This window comes from Podarcis liolepis (genome assembly GCF_965112155.1).
Source record: "Podarcis liolepis genome assembly, chromosome: 3".
NCBI classification, from domain to species: Eukaryota; Metazoa; Chordata; class Lepidosauria; order Squamata; family Lacertidae; genus Podarcis; species Podarcis liolepis.
The window spans coordinates 42,879,195-42,906,788 of NC_139557.1; the positions used below are offsets into that span (position 1 = coordinate 42,879,195).

The window sequence follows — 27,594 nt, forward strand, 5'->3', positions numbered from 1 at the left end:
ATTTCCATTTTTCAGTATTTGCACCCTCTGTGCTCATTTGACTCCTCTGCCAATATGTATGTATTACGTTACTGGAAAATGAATAAAATGGAATCCAGATGGCAGCTCTCTGTGCTATTGATTTGACATTTGCAAGCTAAAATAGGAACTTAGGAAGCCAGCATAATTATAATTTCCCCCCTCTATTTTTGAATCCTGTTTCTGAACCTTTAGCAGCAGATATTTTGTGGGTGAAACTCTTTTCCTGGTGTGGGGTAAATTGATGTGGAAACCTGCTCAATTTCTCTTTGTTGGTTTGCTGTTGAATGCAGAAGGGTACAGATGGGGGAGGATATTGATTTACCGTATTTTTTGCACCATAACACTCACTTTTTTCCTCCTAAAAAGTAAGGGGAAATGTCTGTGCGTGTTATGGAGGGAATGCCTACGGGTGGCATGCCTACGGATTTTCCTCCTCTAAAAACTACGTGCGTGTTATGGTCGGGTGCATGTTATAGAGCGAAAAATACGGCAGTTTACATTTAAAGCTGAAATTCCCTAATTTGCACTTTCCAAAATTATACAACAGGGGTCAGCAAACCTTTTCAGCAGGGGCCAGTCCACTGTCCCTTAGACCTTGTGGAGGGCCGGACTATATTTTTTTGGGGGGGGGTATGATTGAATTTCTGTGCCCCACAAATAACCCAGAGATGCATTTTAAACAAAAGCACACATTCTACTCATGTAAAAACACACTGATTCCCGGACTGTCTGCGGACCGGATTTAAAAGGCTATTGGGCCGGATCTGGCCCCCGGGCCTTAGTTTGCCTACCCATGCTATACAAGAAGTGAAACACAGCCGTCCTTTGTAAAAAGTTTGTAAAAAGAATGAGAAACCAGGGGAAACCAAATTTGACAGATTCGCCCATCCAGTGGCGTAGCATGGGTTGTCAGCACCTGGGGCAAGGCAAGTAATTTGCGTCCCCTGACCCGTGGATTTGCGCCCCCTAACCCTAACCCGCAGATGTTGCGCCCGGTGCGGCCGGCCCCCCCTGCACCCCCCACGCTACGCCACTGTGCCCATCCCAACTGAAGAGCAGGGCCTGTAAAATGTCTTCAGTGCTAGCAGTCTTGAAGATGAGGATTTTGCATCACTTTAGTGGTGCTACAGATGAGACTTGGAATGACATCTATTCACCACAGTGTAGTGGGAGTGCTTTGGTTTGATCACCCATTCTTTCATCTCATATCAAACGCTTTGGAAGGCTGCAAATGTGTGTTCAAGCCTTCAAGTTGACAATGTTGTCAACTGACAGGACAGTGGAGAGGGAGAAGAGCATCCCAACGAGGGGTGTAGCTATGACTGGGACACACCAGTGCGAACTAATGATGGAGAAAGGGGGTGAGGGCTGGGGGCTTAGGAGGTATTGATAGGACGGCAAGGGGGCAGTGGTCAGTTCACAGGAGCCAGAGGAAGGGGACACTTTAAGAAAAACACTGGGGCCTAATTTGATTAGTAGAATGCCTGGCATCTGGTAGGCGGGGCTTCTGTGGTGTGCTCTGGAATTGGCCCCTCCCTTTGGGTGTTCAGTTCAGTTCAGTTATAGAGAGCAACTGCCGTTCTCGCCTCACGATGTTGTTTTAGTTTCTCTCAGACAGTGTGTTATGGTGTTACAGTTTTCTTTATTATTAAAGCTTTGTTTGACATGTACGTGAGCCGCTTACGTTGCTGAAAGAAAAGAAACTCTGCTGAAGAAGGGTGGAATATCCTCAAGTTGGGTGAGTTAGGGGATATTCACAGTCTGACAGGAGGATTGATTTTTTAAAAATCACCCCCGCATCACCAGAGCCAGAGGGCGCCCCGTCCCTGTGAACACAGCGGGCTCTGAGGTGTCAGGAACAGCAAGAGACTGAAGCAAGCAAGGGAACACAGCCCAGCTCACTGGTCAGGTGGGGCTCATTAGCTCTGGGAGGAGGGCTGTGTCCCCTCAGCTGGATTAGGCTCAGGGCAAGTGAGGGTCACATGCCTCCTCAAGGGACTGTGTACATCAGCAGGACTTGCTGCCAGGTATGCCATGGTTCAAGACATACAGCTCCTGTTGTTAATTGGAAGCTATGCTTTTTTCTGTTTTAAACATCCACACATCCCTTTAAGTGCAGGAGAAGATATTCCCCCTGGGCCCACCAACCTAGACATGTTTCAGTGTGACCGAAGAAGGAGTTCCAAGTTAAAATTTTGGAGGAATTATGCCCATATGCATGTCAATTCATGGAAAATATTGTGGAGGGGTGATGGTAAATTCACTTCAAAGTTTAAATATGCTTGGATAGTATTTTAAATTGCTGGGAGCTTCAATAGCAGTTTTAATCCCTCTTATTGTGTGGTCATTAACCAGTATAAAATGGTATAGAAGTGCCTTTCTGTCCTTCACCCCCCCCCCCAAATTGTTTTTTCACTTTCTTAGACAAAAAGCACCTTTCTGCCCTTCATAAATGCCCACTAAGAGCTGGAAAGAGGTGCTTTAAATGGCACAGTTGAAGCCAGTCTAAATTGTTGTCTTGTGTCCATTTAAGCAGTAAAAGTTGCCTCCCCTTCATTGAAAACAATAGTTACTAAATGAAGCAATTTGCTTTTAGAACATTGAATGATAAATTTCTCTTTAAGTTCTTTTTAACTTTCTATTTGTATTGTTTCTAAAGAGCGCCTATTGTTCTACTTGCTGTGAATATTTTTTGTTTCCAATATCCTTGAGTGGAGAGAATATGTTACAGCAGCTCAATGGTACAACAGTTTGTGATTTATCTATCAAAGCTATTTATAGAGCAGTAGCCACCATAATGTTTAAGCTTTGCCTCTACTTGCTATCTAGAGACAAACAGATAAATCTTTTGCTGGTAGCAAATTAAATATTCAACCCCTGATGTTTTAGGGGCCTGGAGTTCATGCAGCTATTTAAAAGTGAAATTGATTGTAAAATGATTTAGGGCAAAAAATGGAAAATTCTGTAAGATTAGAAAGAATTGGTGTGATAATTATTGATGGGCAGTTTTTTCTGGGGCCCAATTAAAACATGGCTGCAGAAGCTATGCTAGATTACAATTAATATCATCTTTGACCATTGACCATGCTGGTTGGAGCTGATGGAAACTGGGCACAAACAACAGCTGGAGGATTGCTAGTTCCCCAATTATGCCCTACAAGCCCAGTTCATGCTGCAACCAAATGACCTCATTTTAAATAAACCCCTGATGTCTGATCCAACACCAACAAAAGTTTTTATTTTTGCCAAATTTAATACAAATCCCTTTACACCAAGCTGGGTGGTGGTAGAATAAGTGAAGGTGCCCCTCTGCCCAACTCCTGGCTAAGTCAGCCTTCTGTTGGCAATACTCAATCGGTGCCAACCTTCTCCTTTTGCCCGTCAAATGTGGATAGGCAGGAGGGCCTCTGGCAGGATCCCCACTAGTGGAAGGCCCTGAAACAGGGCATTCTGAGGGTGGGAAGGGGTTGAAACAGCCCAAGATCTGTTGGATTCCAAGCTAGTTTCACTGGCATCATAAGACAGCACAGAGCCCCATCCAGGCTTAATTGCTGTGCCATGCATGGCAGGGCAGTGGATACAGTAGTTGCTCTGCTGCTCTGTACAGCCTCAGTAAAGCAGCCTAATTCATTAAATTCATAACTAACTTCTCAGCAATTTCATATGCCCATTAAACAAAGCAAATGTAGCACTTCATGAGAAGTTTCCAAGAAGTCAATAGCAAATAAAGGTAAAGGGACCCCTGACCATTAGGTCCAGTTGTGGCCAACTCTGGGGTTGCGGCCCTCATCTTGCTTTATTGGCTGAGGGAGCCGGTGTACAGCTTCTGGGTCAGGTAGCCAGCATGACAAAGCCACTTGTGGCAAACCAGAGCACCTCACAGAAACACTGTTTACCTTACCGCTGGAGTGGTACCTATTTATCTACTTGCACTTGACATGCTTTCGAACTGCTAGGCTGGCAGGAGCAGGGACTAAACAACGGGAGCTCACCCTGTCGCGGGGATTCGAACCGCCAACTTTCCGATCGGCAAGTCCTAGGCTCCGTGGTTTAACCCACAGCGCCACCCGCGTCCCTTCAATAGCAAGTAGGGGGATGGAAATCTGTTGCTAGACTACAGCTTCCACCACCCCTGACCATTGACCTAGTTTGTTGGGGCTGGTGGGAGTTGTAGTCGAACAACAGATGAGCATCCTCAGGTTTCCCACAGGGAGCAATGTTGTGCAACCAAACCAAATGCAAAAAGCCTGTGCCTAAAAACCAAGCACATAACTCCACCCTTGCAAAAGTTGAACTATAATTGGCAAGCTCTGACAGTGCAATTTTTAAATGCATGCACAGAGAGAGAGAGAACTGTGGAAAAGTTGGAGAGAATTATATTACCAGAGGAAATAAGTTGTGAGAACAAATTGGAGCACTATCTTAGGAACGGTGGATTTAATGGAAGTGTAGGAAACCATAAATAGCAAAGATAGCCATAAAGTTCTCTCTTCGTTTCCAGCAAAGAAAAATTAAATAAGAAGAGTGAATAACTTGCCTGTCAAACTTTTAAGGTGTTGGCCTTGGGGTTATTCCAGAAGGAGCCGGAGGCAAGCCCCCAGGAGATGCTGCGAAAGTAGGGCAGCTGCAAAAAAATCATGGACAAATGAGGTGTGTGTGTGTACATTTACACTATGCTCTTCTGTTGGCCTTCCCCTTGTATGTTTTTTCCATTTTTAAATCAATCAAAAGCTCGCCTCCTCCCATCACAACGGCAAGTAAAAGCTATAGAGAACACTCCTGCGAAAACCGTGGCTTTGTCATTATAATGCCACATTTAGCAATTTAAGCCCAGGTCCCCTGTTGCGATTTAATTTTTGAATGAAGCTATGTATGATTCCCAATCATGGTTTTCTGAATGAGCAGAAGGCACCATTTCCTGTAGAAACTGAGCAATGATCGTGAACCTCATTACAACAAGCAAGATCTAGTCAAAAGTTAAGTGTTTGTTGTCCCACTGTAGCCTTATTAGACTTTACCGACTGGTGGGGTCTGCGTTGTTCCCGGGAGGGAGAAAGGAAGTCTAATGACACCGAGGTTGATTCAGAGAAAGAGTTTATTCTGCTCTCCGGACAGCAGAAGGCACTTGCACGATCAGTTCACAGCAAGTCCAAAGAAATGAGAAATTTCATGCAGTATATATATCCTCCAGGCACCCTCTCCCCCCTTCCCCAGGAATCCAACCACGTCAGCTTATACACGCAAGTTGACATCACAGATGTTCCTGCTCCGGTACTCTTAACCATAAAAGGGTGTTCCTTTTCCTGTACTCTTGACCATATAAGGTTGTTCCTGTTCCTATACTCTTATCTTGGGGCAGGAGGTCAAGAACACTCCTGGCGCCATTCCCGGACTAGGTCTGTGCGTCAGAGTGTGGTCAGGATGTGAGATAAGACCCAGACGTGCCATCCCTGCTCCACTTTGGAATGGACAAGGCCATTCATTAGGCGTCACGGACTGATAAAGGAGAGAGCTTTGTTTGTTTGTACAGCTGTGTTCTTGTTATGCATTTGCTCAACATCTCAAGTTAAAGCATTTTAGAAATGCTCCCTTGGAGAAGGAAAAATGGATTTTGGGTTCCGTTTCAAACTGACTGCACAGAAACCCATTCCTTCACCACTGCTTTCAGCAGAGGAGAAAGAGGGTTTCAGCAGCCAATTTCCTGCATACTACATGAGTGGAGCAGACTGCTTTGTCATAGGAACAGCTGCCCAGCTAAGTTTTCTCCATGCTGGTGTGCCATTGAGGCAGAGCTTTTGGAGCATTGCAGCAGGCCTGTCCCACTGAATCAGGAGCTGGAGTCCTTTCTGAGCCCAAGTTGGGAAGCAGTCTACCCCCACCACAAGGGGCTGCATGTCAGCAGTAAGCTCCGTTCCATCTATGCAAAGCCAGAGGTTTCTATGGCCTCCCATCTTTCCAGCCACTTAAGCAAGAAGCGATATCAAAGTTTAATTCTAGCTGGCCAAAAGCACTTGAGGGCATAGAGTACAGCTGGTGAGGGGTATGACCTGGAGAGAATCTGGTGTGGAGGGAGGGTGCCACTTGAATAAAATACTGAGGGAGCTGATAAGACTCAACACACACAATTGATCACAGGACACAGCACACTCACACCATTGGAATGGCAAGGCCCATCAACTTGGGGGGGGTGGCTTCCTCAAACATTTGGGGGGGGGGCGAAGGGACCTTGGCCCCTAGGAGTTGGCTCCTATGGTCTGGTGGGTTGCACTTGATACGTGGGCTGAAGGTTCCCAAACCTGTCATAAAACCCAAGAGTTATAACTAACTTAAGTTGTATTCCAAGTTGACCTATGGACTCATAATCACAATCTTCTTCTAGTCAGATAGCTGCCTGTGAAAGTGTTACTCTAGTCCATCTTCGTTCATTTTAACATGCTCTTTTCATATCTGATGAAGTGAAATGTAGGTCACTTGGCTTTTGTAAATAAAAAATGCAGCCAGGATTGTTGCGTGTCGAGGTCCCCAGGGCCACCCCAATAACTCACACATCAGACAGAATTTTTTGTTTAAGGTTTTTGGCATAATTTTGGCCACAACTTTATTAAAATATAAAAATGTGAGTGGTTGCCTAGGCACTGGTTGTGACTATCTGCCCCCACCGTGGGGGACAGACTGACATTCCGCACGATGCAAAAGTCAGAAAAGGGGAATACACTTGGGGGGTAGCGATGGAGCAGGGAACCTGCCCTCAGCCTTCCCCAAATGCAACCAGGAGCTCATTGCTATGACCCAAGCCCCCTTGACAGAGTGGACAAGCAATAGGTAGCCCCCGATTCCTTTAACGGAATCCCTTGCAGCAGCAGCATTAGAGGGGCAGGGACAGCCAATCCATACCCCTCAACCAACCAAACCATAAACCAGTGCCTAACCGCAACCTTACAAGTTGTGGCGATTTGCTACGCAGTAGGCAAAAACCAAATGGCCCCAGCCAATCAGCCAGACGGACAAAATTCCTACCGGGCCCCTGACCCAAGAGCAGACAACCCCATGACAGGCATAGCAAGTTCAAAGCAAACAACCCTAATTCTAGGGGGGGGGGACGGGCAATCCGATGCACAGGCGAAAAGAGGAAGTCCTAGCCTCGTGCAATGAATTTTAGCATTTCTGGCTGTCAGTCAACAAATGACAACATTAACTTCCTCCCAACAACAAGGGAAGCCCCAATCGCATCAGTGGCCAACGATCAATTAGCCCGCCCCCAACTTTGGAGTGTCCTGGCGGCCCCCACCACAACACGTGCTCTCCATGAAGGAGAACACGCTTTATCTATACACAGCATTTCCTATAAAGTGAGGCAAGTTCTTAAGAGTAGATGTTGCTCTCAGATGTAGTTATTATAGTTACAGAGCTTGGTAAACCTTTCTCATCTCTTCTTATTACTAATGTATAAAGATAACATCATTTTGCTCAGCTAAGCAGCTTGAATGCAACTCAGAGGATGGTGAGATATGATGGTAAGATATCAGATAGGGTAGTGATATACAACCATGAAGAGGTATGTGGGAGAGAACAGCTGCTTTTTTGTTCTCATTATATTATAACAAGAAACGTACCTAGTTGTACTTCACAGAGATAAGGAGATGGTTGCTGGAGAAAGGATTTCTGCAGTTCCAGAGCAGGGCTGTACTTGCAAAATGCATTGCTGTCCCAGAAGCTTTGAGCCTAACATGATACCCTCTGGATGTTGTGGATTATTCCCATTATCCCTGATTATTGGCCATGCTGCCTGGGCATGATGGGAATTCTATAGGCATTCAAAATCTGGAATAAGGAGTGGGGAATTTGGATTTTTAAAAGAGTGCAGAAATATAGTTTGCTATTGTAGATTTTCTTTAATTGAACAGCTATGAAGAATTAGCAAAATATGCACCTCCCTCTGTGGTTTGTATACAAGTGTAAACATAAATGTCCATTACCATTTTATCTTTTTACAGTACATTTATGGCCTGTTTCCATTCTCAGAAAATCATATGCATTCCCTTTGGTTTTAGAAGCATTGCCCTAATTATCACAGCTTTCTAAATACTTAGCATAATGGCTTATAGTGCTATATACTTTTTTTTAAAAAGTACAGCACAGTGCCTGTTTAACATATAATTCTAAGAAATAATTCTAGTATGATGCTGCTAATTAAAACTCAGCATCACATCATACACACTCTGATTATTTTAGTCCTCACTCCAATATGTGGATATACTACTTAGAATGCAGCTATAATCGACAGAAATGGATGTGTTTACTTACAGGAATGCACATCATTAATAACCCCAAGTAATGTCTTTAGTGTACTTTCACCATTAACTACTGCCATCTGTTGAAAAACAAGGATTCTGTGATTCTCAGTAATCCATTCTAATTTTCTGACTCTTCCAACTTCATCCAGTTTTCCATAAATTTTAAGCGAGAGGCATGTAACCCTCATTTTTAAAGTGATGCGCTTTATTTTTCCAGTTTATTTGTTATACGAATGCATTTATATAGCACCCTCTCACAAAATCTCAGGGCAGCGGGCAGTGCACATCAGTGTAAAAATGTTTTTTAAAAACCCAATTAAAAGCACTACAGAACAGTACAGAATTAGGTGAACTATATAACCCAACCACATTACAATTCTCAGATGACATCTGAATGTATATGATGTGCCGCTTCCTTGTACTGGTTTTCAGATGAACTCCTCCCCTATATTTTGATCATTTTAAGTCTTTTCATGACCTCACTGTAAAGGAAAGAAAATGCAGGGGTTGATCTAGCCAAAAGATAAGGACTTTAATGTGCCATGTATGTCAGTGGAAAGTTAAGACTGTTGATCTGCCACTTAGACTTTGCATCCTAATTATGCAGACGTCTAGAGACCTGGGCAGGTACAAGCAAAGCGGCCTGGAAGGTGGGTCCAAACTGTCATACTGTCCTTCTACATATTTTAATGATACCTTTGAAGTGGGGTTGGAGACAGGCACAGACGCAAAAAAAGAGAAAAAGTACAGCTGTGGCAATTGCCTAATTAGCCGCTGGGCAGATGTTGACAGGAAATACAGATTGGGAGCTTTGTATTTTGTGATTATAAGCAGGAGGTGAGGCTGATGAACAGTAAGTAACTGGACTTGATAGGGCCCTTAATGCTTTCTGCTTCAAAAATGTCCAAAGAGATTTTCAAATGGCTTTTGTATTTATTAAGGGTTTCCAGATAATTATTAAGGGACACAAACGTCAGGATGTTCCAGCTGCCTAACAAAATAATGTAAATGAAAGAGAGGGCCCTGAAATGTAAAATAAAATATTATTGCTAATGCTAATAGTACTGCTGCTAAGAATAATCATTAATGAAATAACATCCGTTGCCTACAAGTAGGGTACAAGTAGACCAGGCTGAGAAAGGTATAAGTAGACCAGGCTGAGAAAGTAACAGTAGTTACTTTGACTGGAAAATAAAAGTACATTTGTAATGATATTAGGAATTTTATAAGGGGTAGGTAGATACGGCTAATGAGTCCAGCTTAATGTGGCATTTGAAATAGTTGTGCTTCATCAATGTGCCCTAGAGGTTTCTGGTCCTGCCTCATCAACCATTATTATAAGGACTCTACAAAAAACAAGTTTTTTCTTTCTCTCTCCTCAGGGTGGTATGTATGTATCCACAACATTAAGCTCTTGTTTTGGACTTTGTGGAAGGGCTTAAAAACAAGCCACAACTGCTACTGAATGCTATTTCGGGAATAATAAAATTTGTATGCATATTACAATGAATATAAAGAGTTTGATGGATATTGACATTCCCATGTAAAAGCTGATAATCCCAGCAGAATGTTCTGAATGCCCAAATATAGCTCCTCACTTTTTGAACATCTACCAATGAGCAAGGTTACAATCATCATTCAGTAGTGTATCTCTGAGCTGTTGGACATTCAATTCATTTGTCTGGTGTTGACTATCACATGTGAGTGCTGACAACACTCATCAGGTTTTAGATGTTTACTGCAGTAAAGACATATAGTGTACTTACACTGAATTGAAGGGCATTCCTAGTTCTTGTGTTGGAATTCCAGCCTGGATCTGAATAGTGGCAGTGGTATGCAATTGTATAACATTTTCTTCACCAAAGAGGAATTACTTAGGAATGCAGTCCTATTTCTATTCACCTGAGAGTAAGCCTCATTAAATTCAATAGGACCTACACATCTTAGTAGACATGTAGAGCAAGAGTAGGTAGCCTTTTGGAGTTAAGGGTTGCATTCATTTGTGGGAGTATGATTGGGGTCAAAGGAAAAAGTGAGGGGGGCATCCCTTCTTATTGTTCCCCTATCCATTCTCTTTTTCTTCCCCCATCCCAATCTATTCACACAAGAACACAACACTCTCTCTCCTCTTCGTTCATCTAACATCTATTCATTCTTTCTCAAGAGTTGCACTGAAGGTGGTGGGAGTTGTCTACATGTGATGCATAGGACTGCACTGTAAATGCTATTTCATAAGGTGGCCATTTACACATTGCCAAAAAAAATATGAAAATGATCACACACAAAAAAAAGACTGACAGAAGAGGACACAGATCTGCATAAATCTTGCATAAATCTGTGGATTAAACCACAGAGCCTAGAACTTGCCGATTAGAAGGTCGGCGGTTCTAATCCCCGCCACAGGGTGAGCTCCCGTTGTTTGGTCCCTGCTCCTGCCAGCCTAGCAGTTCGAAAGCACATCAAAGTGCAAGTAGATAAATAGGTACTGCTCCGGCGGGAAGGTAAACGGCATTTCCGTGCACTGCTCTGGTTCGCCAGAAGCGGCTTAGTCATGCTGGCCACATGACCTGGAAGCTGTACGCCGGCTCCCTTGGCCAATAAAGCGAGATGAGTGCCGCAACCCCAGAGTCGGCCACGACTGGACCTAATGGTCAGGGGTCCCTTTACCTTTATAATTACAGTACTACACTTTAAAAAGAAAATGCAATACAACTCACATTAGCAGGGAAAGCTGTGACTAAGTGACTTGCCTACCAAATTGTGATGTGTACACAATATAAATTTAAAGCACATTTTGTCCCTCAAAGAATTCTGGGCATTGAAGTTTCTCAAGGGTTGTTGGCAATTGTAATTCTGTGAGGGGTAAAATACAGTGATCAGAATTATTTGAAGGAAATAATGTGTTTCAAATGTGCTTTAAAGCTACAGTTGTGCACAGCCTCACTCTGCTTTCCAAGTGCTGTTGATGGGCAATTTCAAAGTCCCTGCTCTACCTTCTAATGGCTCCTTACTTTAAAACTCTTCAAATAAAGGAATGTCTTTGGGAAACTAGGGCAGATGGTCACTCTACCTGTATTTGGAATAAATTGCTTCTAATAGAATATATATATTAAGTAAGGATTGCAGCCTCATTATTCAGAGTGGAATATTTATAACCCCTTTATTAGATAATTCACCATGGCCCTATTTTCATGGACAGATTTCACCCTTATTTAGTTGTTGATTGAACATCCTAGCAAACATTTAATCCTCTCCAGTTGGGTATGACAAAAGTCATTTCTTTGAACTGTGCCTCTGAATATATGTTGCCTTTTTTGGATAGGTTTCTCCTGCCCTAGGGAAAACAATAGATCTATAAAGTGAAGCTAAAATTAAACTTTTCTTCCAAACAGACCAGCAAATCTCCAGAAGGCTGTTCATACGGAATGCCCTCCAACCTCTAGAAAGATTGGATATCTCTGTAACTAGAGCACTGCTTTAGCCTCTTTAAAGTTTCAAACAGATATGTGGGTATCATCTGAAATGGAGCCTGGGTGCTCTGGTGGCTTTTTGTTTTGTTTTCTGGATGCCTCTTGTTATGTGCAAATAAAGTATCCTGCTCACATTTTAGTTAGGAAGGAATAAACAGCACCATCAGAGGAAAGGGGACAAGTGAGCACCCCAAACAAGGAGAACGCTCCCAACTTGCCCCCATTGCAGAATTCCTGTCATTAATGCATACCTGCTCACCTAGAAATATATTTTTCCCTTTCTGTGCCCCCCTTCACCAAAAGTCACAGGATGATTTACAGCATCAAAAAACATAATAACCATACAACATAGAAGATTAAACACAATTAGTTCCATACAAGTCATAATAAAAAAGCAACAGCAGTAAAACAATTCCTAAATTACGTCAGTCACCCAAAAGCCTGCTGGAAGAGGTGCTCCTTTCCTAAAAGAAAACAATGTGCATCTCATTGGGGGATCATTCCATGTGTCCTGGACTCTGAGGGATTTCTTAGACCCTTTAAAAGTGATTATCTTCAAGTAAAGCTCTGGCAGTCTTCCCTCCAAAAGTCAGCGTAAATGTGCATTGTGTACATGCAAAGAAATGTGAATTTGGGTCATGGACCTAAGCAAGCAGCCTGTTAAGGACCTAGGAGCAGCCTTGCTGTGCAAGTGAAATATCCACTGACTATTTTGAAGGGTGTAAAATACCTTTCAGTGCTCTCACTGAGCACAGGGTGAGCTCACATATTTCTGAACTACTTTCAAATTCCACAGTAAAATTCAAGGCAAAATTGGAGGTAAACCTATGTAAAAAAATTATGGAAACATTAGATTTTTACAATTTCTTAACGGAGTTTCCACACATCTTTAATCTTAATTAATGCTAAGTAAAAATGTTTTAATTAAAGTTTTAAATTAAATTTAAAAATTTAGACCATCTCAGTAACTTTGTTTGTAATATGGGAGGCAGATTTAAATCAGGAATGCCTTTTCAGGCACACCATATTTTCAGGATTAGTGGCTAGTGTGAAATGTCATTGGAATTATAGTGATGACTGTTTTTGTATGAACCAAGATGAGTTTTAAATGCATGCACATAAGGAATTCTTAGGTTCTTGCAAGCATCTTTTTATTATTATGTGTGAAGAAAACAAATTACCGATGCCCAGAGAAGTGCTTTAATAGCCATCTTTCTGCTCTGAGTGAAAGAAACAGAGGGAGTTTCATTCTTCCTTTGTTCTAAGTTAATATCCGATATTCTTCTCAACCTGAGGTGGGGGACAGAGATGCCAGAACAAATATAAAAGGTTCGTTTCATTTAATGGGCTTAGACGCCTAACGTTAATGATTTCCATGCAACAAATCTCAGTGGATAGCTTTAAGTAATCCCTGGTTTTACAAGACATATCTTGCAATTACCCTGAACCTTTTGTGAGAATCGTAGAAAATTTGAGTGCCGCAATGAAGCAGCTAACATCTGTGGTTTCCTATAGAGTTGTGAGGTTAAAATCAATTAGCAGTAACCAGGACTCCTTGCAACGGCCTTTCATGCAGAACAAACGTGCTGGAATTTGAAATGAAAAATGTAATCACTCTGAAAAGCATCCATAATGTGTCCCCCCCCCTTCATTAATCTTGACATGCCCCCACATTGCTAACATGATTTTCAATCTGCCAGAGCATCAGCTAGCTCTCAGTCAAATATATATTCCGTCTTTTAAACGAATCTCTGTTAACGCACTGTGATCGAGTAATTTTGCTTTTCTGCTTCATGTTTCCCTATGTCTGTGCCTCCAATAGAAACACCTGAGCCTTAAGCGATACAAATCAAAGAACAGTATCAGCTGGTTTTGTGGCAAGAGAGGACTGAGTCTAGAGGCATTTCCCCCCCTCCCATATGTATTAAAGTAATAACACATGCCCATAAGCATTTTGTTCTGCTTTTATCTGTTGTTGTTGTTTAGTCGTTTAGTCGGGTCCGACTCTTCGTGACCCCATGGACCAGAGCACGCCAGGCACTCCTGTCTTCCACTGCCTCCCGCAGTTTGGTCAAACTCATGTTAGTAGCTTCAGGAATTCAGGGAGAAGAAAGGAGAGCTCTCGTCCCAATAAGGGAGCCAAACGTCCATCATAAAGGGGATGGTGACCTTCTCCTCTCATAACAACCAACTTAAAAACAGCTTTATGAGCATTATCCAGGTGTTATGACCCACTATCAAATGAGGCTTTGAAAGATACGCAACAAAGAAGCACAAAGAGAACAGGAATCCTTACTGGGGAGAGATAGCCACCTCTTATACTTTGGGGGAAGACATATAGAAGTGCATAATTTGAGCTGCTGCCACCCGATGGAGAGCTTTTGGATCTCCTTTCGGTGCCTAGAGTTGTAAAAGATTAAAGAAGTGACAGGAATTAAAACTGAAGTGAGAAAACAGGGCCTCCTCAACTCAATTTCAATGCTATTTTCATGTCTAAAATAAGACACTGGCATAGGGGCAAAATTTCAATTCACAGAGGGTAAAACGAAACCTTGGACTGGGTCCAAGGAACAACCCCAGTTTTAGGACTCACTAGAGTAACCCAAGAGCTAAAAAAAAAACCCAGTATATCCTTATGTCTGCTTATTTTATTTTACATTACATTTTCATTAGGAGTTCTCTCAAGAGTCCATGCAATTTCATGTGCCACCACAGCAGAGTCACTTTGAGACTTTTACAGCTTGTGCTTCTTAAGGTCCTTTTTAATGCTGTGGGTGTCCTTGGAATGCAGAAAACTATGCCAGAAAGATCTAGAACGATGACAAGGCTGCTATAGGTATCACATGATGACTAAAAGGATATGTCACACCCAGTAACTATTAAGCAAGTGTCACTCCAGTTAAGTACTTAGAGGACAGAAGTGGACACGCCATATTTAGTGTGTCATTTTAATAGGGGCATTGTCTTTATCAAAAGCATTTATTGCTGCATAGAGGTTACCTACTGTCAAAAATACATATGTTCACTATTTTAAAAAATGCCAAATAACATTAAGCCTGAAAGCCAAATTTACAAAAGGAAAGCAGGCTGAGCTTTTCACTCACAATTTCGCAAAACCTTTTGAAGTGCACTCTCTACAATTTTGGCAGTGATTTGCTTACCTCTATTAATAAGCTGTTTTTCAACTTTACAGTTGCAAAACTGAACAGAGCAGCAGAGCATCACCTGAACAACTAAATTGCATGCATAAATGCTGATGATAGCATTAGTATAGAACTAAACTGTCTTTTGATGTTAGATGCATTAAATTGCTTCTGAAAAACTGGAAACCAGCACATTTTACACACACAAAATGTGGCAGCAGGAGGTGGGTAGGAACAAGTTTTCCTGAAACAAAGACTGAAAAAGCAATTACATCTTACAAATATTTTTATGAAAAGGGAGCTGAAGCAGGCTAGAAAGTTTAAACAACAAAACAGCACTGTTGTAATAATGACTGACACCAACAGAGTAAGATTTATAAGGAATTTGTTTTAAAAGAACCTATATGCAACTTCAAAATCAATTAATATCAAATAGTTGAGTATTAGGGACACGGGTGGTGCTGTGGGTTAAACCACAGAGCCTAGGACTTGTCGATCAGAAGGTTGGCGGTTTGAATCCCCGTGATGGGGTGAGCTCCCGTTGCTCGGTCCCTGCTCTTGCCAACCTAGCAGTTCGAAAGCACGTTAGAATGCAAGTAAATAAATAGGTACTGCTCCGGCGGGAAGGTAAACAGGGTTTCTGTGCGCTGCTCTGGTTCGCCAGAAGCAGCTTAGTCATGCTGGCCACATGACCCAGAAGCTGTACACCGGCTCCCTCGGCCAATAAAGCGAGATGAGCGCTGCAACCCCAGAGTCGGTCACGACTGGACCTAATGGTCAGGGGTCCCTTTACCTTTACTAGTTGAGTATTTGGCTAAGACTAATCACCCCAGTTTTCAAAAGCTTATAGGTAACATTTGAAATCTAGTCTATTGTTTAAAAACCCAGATTACATGAGAAGCCTAACAAATATGCTGCAGGAGAGCTACTTTGTTAGCTCTGAATAGCAGAAATAGTTCACCAGCAGTAAAATGAAATATACCATCAGACACATTCTAGTATACTGTAATGTGGGTGAGGACAATCCGAAGTGGAAAGCGCAGTTCTGACGTATTGTTTAAATTAAAACAATGGATGCAGGTGGCAGTCCTATAACCACTTACTCAATGGGGTTTCTTTCTATGTTGATATGGATTGCATTGCATTGAAAGTGTATATTTAATAAAAACATATTTCACAAAAAGTTAAAAATACCAGTCTTAAGTACACCACCAAAAAAGGCAATGGACTTGCCAGCATTTCTCATCATAGATACAAAATTAAGATTTCTAATTGTAGGTATCCATTAAAAAGTTTCATTCATTATGAGGAGACTTCCACTTTGCATAAAAATTCATGTTCCTTTAAGAAGTTTTGTGCCCTTGGAATGTCCCATTTCTCATGCTTCCTTCAAAGCTACTAACAGGTTTCTGGTAAAGATGATGTGAGAGTGAGAGGAGAGCTGACAGTTCTATTAGCTGCCGAAACAGGACAGGTCAATAAAGGGATCTCACACCTAAGGATAATGAGCTCAGCTTCTGAGCAGTGTCCCAATTCTTGTAGGAATAGCTCTGACATGACAGACTAGTTGCAGCTGCAGATAGAAGCATACCCTGACCAATAGTCATTAGAATTCTGAAGTTTAGGCTGAAGTTAGAACCACACGCTGCATGACCGTTAGACTGCATTTGTGTACAATGTTATTCATAATGAATGTTTGCCTTCTGAATATTTTTACAAAGCCAGCTTCCCTTCCCTTTCATATTCTTTCTTATTCACCCTCGCTTCTTAGTGTGTGTGTTCTCATACAGATGCTTTTTTGCCTTTAAACAATCAACAACCTCAGTGATAAGCCTTGGACAACTTCAATTTCACCAAAAATATATTGCAAGCATGAGCTGTGAGGGAGACTGTGAGAGACCCTGCAAAAAAAAAAACAATTCATGTTTGCAGTTCTGACATAAGGCTTGTGATTTTCTTGCTGCTCTGTCAGTTCCATTCCTAAAATTTGAGATGCTTCAAAAAGTAGTGTGGGCTTTTGAAGAGAGTCTCATGCACATTGATAGACAGCAGCTGGCACTACTGTCAGTCTGACTGGCCTTCATGCAGAAGAAATAACAGGTATACAATGACATTCTTCTGAACCAATACAACCGAAAATGAAAAGTTTATATTGTTGCTGGGAACATAAATACATAGAGTTTGGTGGTAACAGGATGCTTGCTGAGTAATATTGCGTAGGTGACTGGAAACTGCATTATTGGTGGAAACGAACATGTGGTCCTCCAGATGTTGTTGGAAACCAGCCGAGGTGGATTTAGTTGAGTGTGAGCGGTTCAGTCAAACTGGGATGTGGCGCCTCAGGGGCGCTGCAGGGGATGCCACAACTATCATTTAGAATGGAGTGTGAGAGGTCAAGGGGCACCAAACTTGAGTGTGGCTGCTGAAATTTACACATGTATTTACAGAAACACTAACTCAGGGGATGTAGCAGTAAAACTCTGGAGATCTTTGCAGGAGTCGGTTGTTTGCCACAGATGTTCCTGCAATGGACATGATGGCCTAGTTGTGTTAGGGAATTTTGCAATGACCACACAGGTTACCCCAGCCTGTTTCCTGATTTCCACTTCAGCCCCTTTCCTCTGTTGTTTTCCCTGTGCAATATTTCATATTGTAAGGTGCTTGGGTTGGGAGCCTGTAAAGCATATACAGTGGAACTTCAGGTGAAAAACTTAATTCGTTCTGGAGGTCCATTCTTAATCTGAAACTGTTCTTAATATGAGGTACCACTTTAGCTAATGGGGCTTCCCGCTGCCGCCGCACCGCACGATTTCTGTTCTCATCCTGAAGCAAAGTTCTTAACCCGAGGTACTATTTCAGGGTTAGCAGAGTCTGTTACCTGAAGCATCTTTAACCTGAAGTGTCTGTAACCTGAGGTACCACTGTACAATGATCAATTTTGGGGTGCAAGGACTTAAGTTGCTTGAATGTTAATCCCTTACTCTCATGTTTTTTTAAGCAAAATGGGTGGCTTTAAGGAACACCACAGCATTGTAACAATGGAGTTTCCTGCAATCTTCATGAATGAAAAACATTACAATGGAAATACCCCTTTTAAGTGCTTAGTTTATATCTTTAAATGCTGCTTTGGATGAAGAAAACCCCACATATAATTGATTTAAATAGATAACTAGACTTGCTTATTTTATTTCAAATGTTTATATGCCAGCTGTTTATGCCAACAAGCTTGCATGGTAATAAGATGAAAAAATAATTACAATAAAGATACAAGATTACAAGGCGTCAGCGTCACTTGTCATCCTGCAATTGTATCACTGACACTAAAAAGCCTTTCCCCCAAACCTCACCCCTATAGCCCATTTGGGTGTGATCAGATGCCTGTGGCAGCCACAGTGGAAATAGTCTAAACGGCATATTTCTGGAGCAGTATGGATGAGATACTTTTGTGGCAATGGCAACTGATGATAACATTGCAGCTTGTGTATGTAAAGTGCCCTCTTCCTAGTTGTATGATGAAGTAAATCTTCAAAATAAATCCAAAATATTTCAGTTTAGATCAGTAAACAGTAAATATTTACAGAGTTATCAACAATGCCTTTGTTTTATAAGTTTATAACTAAGTAAAAACTACTGCCATACAAAAAAACAAAACAAGGAAAGATTAAAATGATACAGTTTGTTGCATTTATCAGAAATCCTTATAAACCCAAACTCCCAGCTGATAACTGAGAGATGTGTTAATAGGAGGGAAGCACTGTGTTGTGCACAGTGTGAGCAAATGCTGAGTCATGAATTTCCGAGTCAGAGAAATGCCAGAAAACAGTTTAGATATTAAGGAGATATATGGACTCAATTAGCATGCATAACATCATTTATCATACTGAACCACTGGAGAAAAACTCATGAATACTAGCATTTGAAAGTCGCAACACAAGGACTACATAACATAGTTCTAAAAATGCATTTAGATGCAACTGAATTAAGTGTTTTTGATATAGATTGAGGTGTGTCACCCATGTGATTTCCAGTGAGCACTCTTGAGAGCCAGTTCTCAAGAGCTTTTGTATATTATGTTAAAATATTACACATAGGAAGAGGAGTGGTTCAGTTAACGCCCCCCAGTCTTTGAACGTCAGGCATCTGCAATGAATATATAAACAGAAAAGTTATTTGTAATAATATAGTAAGGGATTCTAAACACAATTTTTATTTCTGTATTGAAATTAAATAAAGTTTGTGCAGTCATTTCTGCACAAATATTCATGTATTTTCATTGTTTATAAAGGAAATTAATATATGGTAAGGACATTTGATTTTGATTTTTTAAAAATTTGGAATGTTGCTTCTTGTAGAAGCCTTGCAGAAGCCCTGCATTTTGAACTGAGGATATTGCTTGGCTAAGAGCTTTGCATCTTTACCAGCATTACTGAGAAATTTGTGGCAATTGTTATGTTAAGACACACATAGAATGTGGAAGCTTTACATAAGTGCTGAGGTTCCGTTACAGTTTTGTGGAAACACTTTCAGTTACTCATCAGCCATACCTGAGCTTAGTTTTTGTTGAGTTCTGTTAACACCCCAAACTATTTGCTGTTGGGAGGAATCAAATTGCCCAGAATTTGCTCATATGGATTCTCTCCAGCACCTTAGGCAGGAATGCCAAATTGAAATGTTTTATGCAGCTACATTAGCACAGTATCTCCCAAAGAAATAGGTTGGAATAGGCTGGAGTGTATTGGGACATTCTTGTATCAATAAAATCCCATTTTAATTGCTGTCAAGCACCTGACAGAGAAACTGTGTCAGGAAAAAAGACGACAACCCTAATTTGGCTAGAAATTATCCACAGCTGCAAACATAACCACTGCAGTCCAGTTACATGATGAAGTAACAATCATGGTATTTTAGTGAAGCAAGAAGTATGAAAAGGACATCAATGAAAATAGTTAGAATAATGATTAAAATCTAACTTAGTCAGTGAAAGAAATTAGTACATCAATAATAAACAAAAACAAGTCAGCCAGAGGCTATGGATATTTTATCAAATACAGTGGTACCTCAGGTTACATACGCTTCAGGTTACAGACTCCGCTAACCCAGAAATATTACCTCGGGTTAAGAACTTTGCTTCAGGATGAGAACAGAAATTGTGCTCCAGTGGCGCAGCGGCAGCAGGAGGCCCCATTAGCTAAAGTGGTGCTTCAGGGCAAGAACAGTTTCAGGTTAAGAACAGACCTCCAGAACGAATTAAGTTCTTAACCCAAGGTACCACTGTACTGATGTTTCACTTGCACAGTGGAACTTCCATGGAATTGTCCCCTCCTCTCTCTGGCCGTCCCTCCCCCACCTCAAAATCTGTTGCAGCAGTTTCGGAAAGCCTCTGGAACAAGTTTTTGGGGGGGTGGGGAGAGGCAGCCCCATTGTGCAAGCAGATACCAAGCAGATACTCAAATACCATTAGATACAACTGTACACTAGATGCCTTGCAGAGGTCTGGCAAAAAGGGAAGGTCTTAAGACTTACCTGATCACCAGACACTAATTTGAGATGTGCACATATGTATGTGTGTGTTTGTGTACCTATATGTATGGTTATTGTCACATTAAACCACACTAGAAGTTGTGACAGGAGGGGCCTCTTTTAAATCAAGGTAATACACTTTTCAGTTTAGTTAGGGGCCAATTATTTGTGCAACTGTAATGCTTTAGTATCCATATATTTGCAAGGGAGGAGGATGGGGAGAAAACCAGAACAACTTTGCCCCACCCGCATGACCTTCTTGACCCTACTCATATGGAATTTTTGATCCTGCCTACCTAACCGCCCCAGCCACAAACTGCCCCACTAGGTCTAGAGAAGGCTTCCTCAACCTCGGCCCTCCAGATGTTTTTGGCCTACAACTCCCATGATCCCTAACTAGCAGGACCAGTGGTCAGGGATGATGGAATTGTAATCTCAAAAAAACATCTGGAGGGCTGAGTTTGAGGAAGCCTGGCCTAGAGACTACCAGCAGCTGATGTGTGTGGGAAGGGGGGAGGAGTCTCCTTGGAAGCACATTCTCAGTTGTGGAGCCTGCACCGTATATTTACAGACAGGGCCCCCTGAGCAACTTCTAGTAAATCAGGAAAGATCAGGTGGTTCATCGTGTTTGTTTGGACTTCACGCATCCTTTCTGCTTGGCTTAGGGCACCACCACTGTCATGGTTCTTCTCAGAAAACAGCCTGAATTAATAGACTTCCAATAGTGATTGGCCTTGTGATTTTCTGTTATGGCAAATTGGTGGGGGAGGGGGTCTTGTACCTAGCAAATTTCTGCAGTTGCCATCAGTGTGGATTTGACACATCTATAATGCACATCTGATTTGTACCTTATCTCTCCTGCCAGCTCTGAGAAGATATAGAAGTTGGCATGTGTGCAATAGAGTTAAGTGATATTGTGCTGAAAACTGCCAATTTGAAGAGCTTAGTTCCCCACATTACAATACAAATGGGGATAAAAATCTCACATTTCATTTGCATTTTGCTGTATTTTGGGTACCATAACTACTTTAAATATATATACCGGTATATGTAGCCAGAGGCTTATTGCACAAGGAGACTGATAAACCATAAAATAAACTGTCTTTCTTCTGTCAGGGGTTGACAGGTCACCACCTGGAGATTCTGTCTTTTTGTTTTAAGAGCAGTGACAGTCCTAGCCCATTCTTCCTTTTTGAATCCTGTAAAAGTTGTCATATAGCATCTGGCATCATTTTTTTTGGTTGTATATTTCTTTAAGATGCTTCTCCATGCACAATCTGTTTAGAACAACAATCGCATACCATATCACAAACATAAGTATCAAAAACAGTAAATTCAGTGTTGGTGCATTCTGAGACAAGATTCTCTCTGTATATGGTATTTTAACATTCCTAATGACTTTAGAGTTAAATGCGACTCACCGGTACTCATAGAAGATTATTGCAGGCTGCATTTCTTAATTAAAAAATAGAAATCCCTACGGCTGTGTGCAGATGCTTGAATAATCAGAATTCACAGTTCAATGTACTCCCCCTGTAAAAGACAAATTGGTCTGTTTCAGCCTGAACTCAGGAGTTATCCAGTACTGAATTAACTTTAAAGTTTCTTTCTTTCTTTCTTTCTTTCTTTCTTTCTTTCTTTCTTTCTTTCTTTCTTTCTTTCTCTCTCTCTCTCTCTCTCTCTCTCTCTCTCTCTCTCTCTCTTTCTTTCTTTCTTTCTTTCTTTCTTACACTGCCCTTCATCAAAAAATCTCAGGGCAGTTCACAAGATAAAACCACAAGATAAAAGAACAAATCGTCAAAACAAAGGCAACAAAACATTACACAAATACATTTAAAAGGCTCAATATTAATCAGCCAAAGATCTGGTTGAAGAGGAATGTTTTGCTTTGCAAATCTGCTCTCCTTTTCAAGATCATATAAAAATTTATCACTGTATTAGTCTGTAGGAATAATACAAAATTTGTAAGGTAGTATATTTCATCGGATGAGGATCCAGCTGGTACAGGAATATGGAGTCTTGTGACTGGCACAGATGTGTCTATCACACAGAATGAAAAGGCAGCAAATTCAAGAACATAGACATTAACAGTGGATATTGCAAATGTCCATATTTTAGTTAGGTGATCTCAAACAAAAAGTATTTATTGTTTAGAAATGCTTTGCTGACATCAAGGTACACAGGGCTTCTGCGTTTATTGTTGGGTCCATATAGGAGTCACTGTCTTATACAGTTGATCCCCTTAGTTCAGCATTCTCGACTATGCTGACTGGCAGAAGCTCTCGAGGGACTATGAAGGGATTTTATCTGTGACCTTCAGTATGAGAAGTATGTCCTCCACCACTGAGCTTCAGCTCCCCCCATATAGCCCCATTTGTGTGTATGACATTTTGCAGACTAAACAGCAAGATGACATGCCCCTTCCACAAGTAATTTATAGTCTAAGACATAGGTAGTCAACATGGTGCCTTTCATGAATCTTGGCCATGCTGGCTGGAGTTGATGGGAGTCCAACCATGTGTATTTTCCTGGTCTATGATTTGACAAAGAGAAGGAATTAAGGTACAAAGGGGAAGGAATGTATGTTCAGTTCAGTCATATGTACTTAGGTGTGTAGTTTCAACAGGGGATAAGTACAGTAACGGGCTGTGCCAAGAACTTTATGGTGGGTTTTGAGGTGGAGAGAGAAGCAGCATTATGAAACTATCCTGAGAAGTCATTCCAAGCAAAATGTTTCAGATGAATGGGTGGAGTTATTTGAGAGTGCATTTCAGAAAATACAGTTTTTAGACAGAGTAAAAAGGAGAAATGAATCTCACAGATAACCAAAGGAAGAAAGAAGGGACGGATTATTTATTTATACAATGTGCCCTACATGATTCAGCCAAAAATGCCTTTGTCAAGGGCTTCTCTAAAAAGATAATAACAATTGTTCACACGTAAAAAGTATAAAAACTTTAATTTATTAAAATACACATTCTAACAGGTCAGATATCTCATGATAAAACCTATTTTAAACTAGAAACAGCCACAACACATGCAAATTAAAAAATAATAATAAAGCTAAGTTCAAAGACCGTACCCACTTCTTCGTTTCTTAACCAATCTAAAAGTTTCTGTTGTTGAAAACAACTTGTATGGCAAAATCATGTGGGAGGACCACCTCAACCTGTACTTTTAAATATTTCATGGCGAACACGGCTGTCTGAACTTTACCAGGGGACTCACTAGAATTTTTATTATAATACATTCTAAGATGTTCAACCACACACACAAAAGTTTAACAATTGTTTAGATTCATTTCCCTTTTTTGCACGCCATCCCTGGATGCTTCCTGGTTTTGGTGTATTTTTATCCTACTTTCTAGACAGTGCCTGGTGTTGCTCAGTGTTATTAGTAAGCGCTTACCAAAAGCATTAATTCTGAAACTGGGGCATGATTATGTAGGAGGGAGGAAAATTTTATCCATCACCTGCTTTTTTATCCCTGGTACAAAACCACTGGAAATGAATTATTGCTCAACAAACAAAAACAACAGAACCCTACGTGTTCTTTAGCTCCACTTACCTGGTTAAGCAGTATGCATAACAGATTGCTTTTCTTAACTCATTTCTTCTCTCTTCTTTTTGAACTTACAGCATTAATCAAGCAGTCACCACAGGTTAGGATGACTTTGTCTTGCCCTACAAAATGTTTAAACTCTAAATCCAAGACCTACTGAATTGGTTTGCCTCTAGCCACCTGGATCTTTTATTGCCTGTCAATGTCACAGTCCAACCTTAACAATTGCATTCCATTGCATCTCTGCACTAGTTCAGTCCAGTTAAAGTCATACCTGCACAGCTTCTCAAGGATGTGTGTACATATTGATTCAATGAAGTAACACATTTTAAACCATCATATTTACTTATTCATCAATTGTTTTTAATCTTGAGACACCATTGGAAACAACACTTAAAATTAAGTAAAACTAGACTGGTTTACACCTCTCCATTTGTTTTAAATACCAGGTAATCCCCTTGCGACTAGTAACAGAAGAAACCATTATTGATCGTCTCAAAGGTCAATGTATGCGCAAAAACTCGGGAGAGCTGTCTATTTTGAGAGAATTTGGAATTATCAGGATTAAAATTCAGCATTAAAAAAAAGAAGATAGAGGGATTTAGGTTGCTTTAAAATAAAAAGTGCCAAGATCTTTAGCACAGAATAATTTCCTTTGGAGAAGGGTCTGCTGTATATAATCACTGTGAATCCTTAATAAACAAAGCTTCAACCCTAAACAGGCATGTTTGGAACTGGGACATATCTTCTAGCAGTCATTTGGCAACTTAAAAAACTGCATCACATTAACATTGGTCTGGGGAAAATAAAAGACTGAAAAAGATTCAAAAATTCACTTAAGGCTTAAGGAGAGATTTTGGCACAAAGAGATGGAGGGCCAAAAATAAAAAGACAGAACTGTCAATGCAACAGAGCATATTTGGATATAATTTGACAGGAAACAAGTGTTCGCAGATGAGAGTCCAGGGATGTTTCTGCCAGGTAACTGCTCTGAAAGTTGTGGGCGCACCGACATGTGGCTGACTGCCTGCGCAACGTGAACCACCTTGCCCATATTTAATGATGCCAAATCAGTTTTCGTTTGACGGGAATCATTTTTCACTGTAACCTTCTCATGTGGAAGCCCTGGCCAAACAGCTTCCAGTTCCTCAATGCCTTTGGGTATAGAGTTCCTGAAGCAGCTTTTTGACAAATAGAGAGAACAATGAAGGGAAGCAATTCTGAAAAACCTTTCCTTTTCAAAAATGAAAAATAATAATAATGAGGAAATAGTAACCACCCAGTGGAGATGGTGATAATTTTTTATAATAAGGCACCTGTCAGGGACTGGCATGGTTCCAAGAAGTGTGTGGCAGAGGCAGGGCCCCCAAGGCGGAGCCAGGGGGAGGGGCAGCAATTTGTGTACCTCCCTCAAGACAGGAACCAGGGTTGGAGGAAGGAGAAGTGTTTTATATATTTATTAAATTTCAATCCCACCCCTTCTCCCAAAGGAGCCAAGGGCAGCAGATACAAAGCAGTAAAACTGTGCTATTAAAAATAAGGTAAGAATGTTATTTAAATACAATTATTTAAAAACAATCTAAACATTTTAAAACATACCCTCATAGCTAATAATTTCAAGGTTTCCAGGAACAGTATCTTTTAGCCACTAAATGCCTGAGCGAATAGAAATGTTTTTAAGTTTTTCTTGAAAGTTAATGAAGACATGCACATGTCACCAGGGAAGGCATTCCACAAACAGGAAACCATTACCGAGATGCCAAAGCAGAGTTAAGTAATTATGGTTTCTCCCATCGCTGTAATAATGTAATGTAATAGGTATAAACTATAGATATGAAACATCTTGCAAATTATGGCACCTCTCTTATAAGGTTTAAACTGCCTGTTGTTGTATATTGCCCATGCAAAATTATTATCTTTGCAAACAAGCTTCTCATTATTTTTGAGAGATTTTGTGGGAGATCTAAAGAATTTCTGACAATGGTCAATCATTTATTTCCTTCAAGAAAAACAGCAAATTTATTTTTACATTGAGCATCATTTTGAGACGTCCTCTTGCTTCATGACTGATGACAAATTAGATTCCCCATTACTTCTTTGGCAGGGTTGCAAAAAATCCAGGTCTTCTACATATCCATTTGCAGGATGGGAATTGACATTTTTTTCTTCACAGACTGAAGAGAACTCACAACAGTCAAACTATGTTTGTAAATCACAGCTTCAAAATAGGATTTTAATAATTAGTAAGGATGAGCTACAACAGCAGCTCAAGTTTCCCCTTTCAAATGCCATTTATTTTTTAAAGCTCTCCAGATTTAGTGGCTTTTCATCAGCCTGAAATATATTTCCTCAGTCATTTGGCAAAAGACCTTTTTTGCAGCTAAGCGCAAGCTGTAAATTGTCCCATATCTGCTTTCTTTTCAATGCTCAAATAAAGGCCTTTGCCTGCTCCGCTCTTATTAGGACCACATAAATCAAAGTCTATTAAAGGGCAAGTCTGGTAATCTGAGAAAACAGCCTGCACAAGCCATGCAATGGAATTGCTGTGTACGCTCACCTTTGTGCTGGGCTAAAATAAAGTAAAACTTCAAAACAAAAAAAAAGTTTCCATGGAATTCTCTGCCAAGTGTCAGGACACAATTTTGTACATGAAAAATGCCATCTTAATAGTGTGATGTATGTTGTAGTCCTTTGCACATTTACAGAAAATTATTGGGAATGGCTACTTGGGAACTTTGTTGATGATAAGGATGCACACTGATTTGCATCTGTCTGTGTGCACTGGAACTTTTACATGGGTCAATTACACAATGCTTTCATGAGCAATCAGTCATGCATTCCACACTACAGCTGGACCCATGTGCAACTGAGACAGAGAAGCCATGCAGCACAACCCCTGATACGGTGCTGCTCCTGGGGGGTCTGCTTGCCTTCAGGAGGTGCACTGGAGTGCTCTGTAATACATTATACCTTGTGCTTTTGAGGCACAAAATACACTGCAACCTTTCTGCAGACATGGCCTTGTGTTCCCATTTAGCTGAAAGGGAGAAAACCATTCAAATTTGTTTTTTTTTATAAGATATTTATTAAAATTTTCAAAGTATTACAAAATAAAAATAAAAAATAAGAAAATACAAAATAAAAATGGTTAAAAACAACTCATTCTTTCCATTACTTATTTTTCATTAGCTTGTTTCCCGGACCTCCTCACGCCTCCCTTTTTTGTATTCCAATTCAGTTTGTTGGTTCAGCAAATCCTTACCCTCTTTGTTTATCCTAGTCTTTAATCTTAAAATATTGTAATGTTAAATTTTTACCTATTAATAATCCATTTTTCATATTCCCTTATAGTATTACAGCTGAAAACCACTTAATTTCTATCCAACATCATTCTAACATTCATTAGTTTTACAATATTTCTGTAGATAGTCTTTAAATTTCTTCCAATCTTCTTCCACCGACTCTTCTCCCTGGTCTCGGATTCTGCCAGTCATTTCCGCCAGTTCCATATAATCCATCACCTTCATCTGCCATTCTTCCAGGGTGGGTAGATCTTGTGTCTTCCAATACTTTGCAATGAGTATT

At 40.7% G+C, this 27,594-nt stretch overlaps 1 long non-coding RNA gene across 1 annotated transcript in view; it reads left to right on the forward strand.

Moving 5' to 3' along the window:
• Window positions 1–1,581: 1,581 nt before the first annotated feature.
• LOC310704263 overlaps window positions 1,582–27,594 on the forward strand; it is a 59,098-nt gene continuing 33,085 nt past the window's right edge. The window contains exons 1-2 of the long non-coding RNA XR_014524680.1: window positions 1,582–1,759; window positions 4,523–4,671. This is a non-coding gene — a long non-coding RNA (uncharacterized lncRNA). The remainder of the gene's footprint in view (window positions 1,760–4,522; window positions 4,672–27,594) is intronic.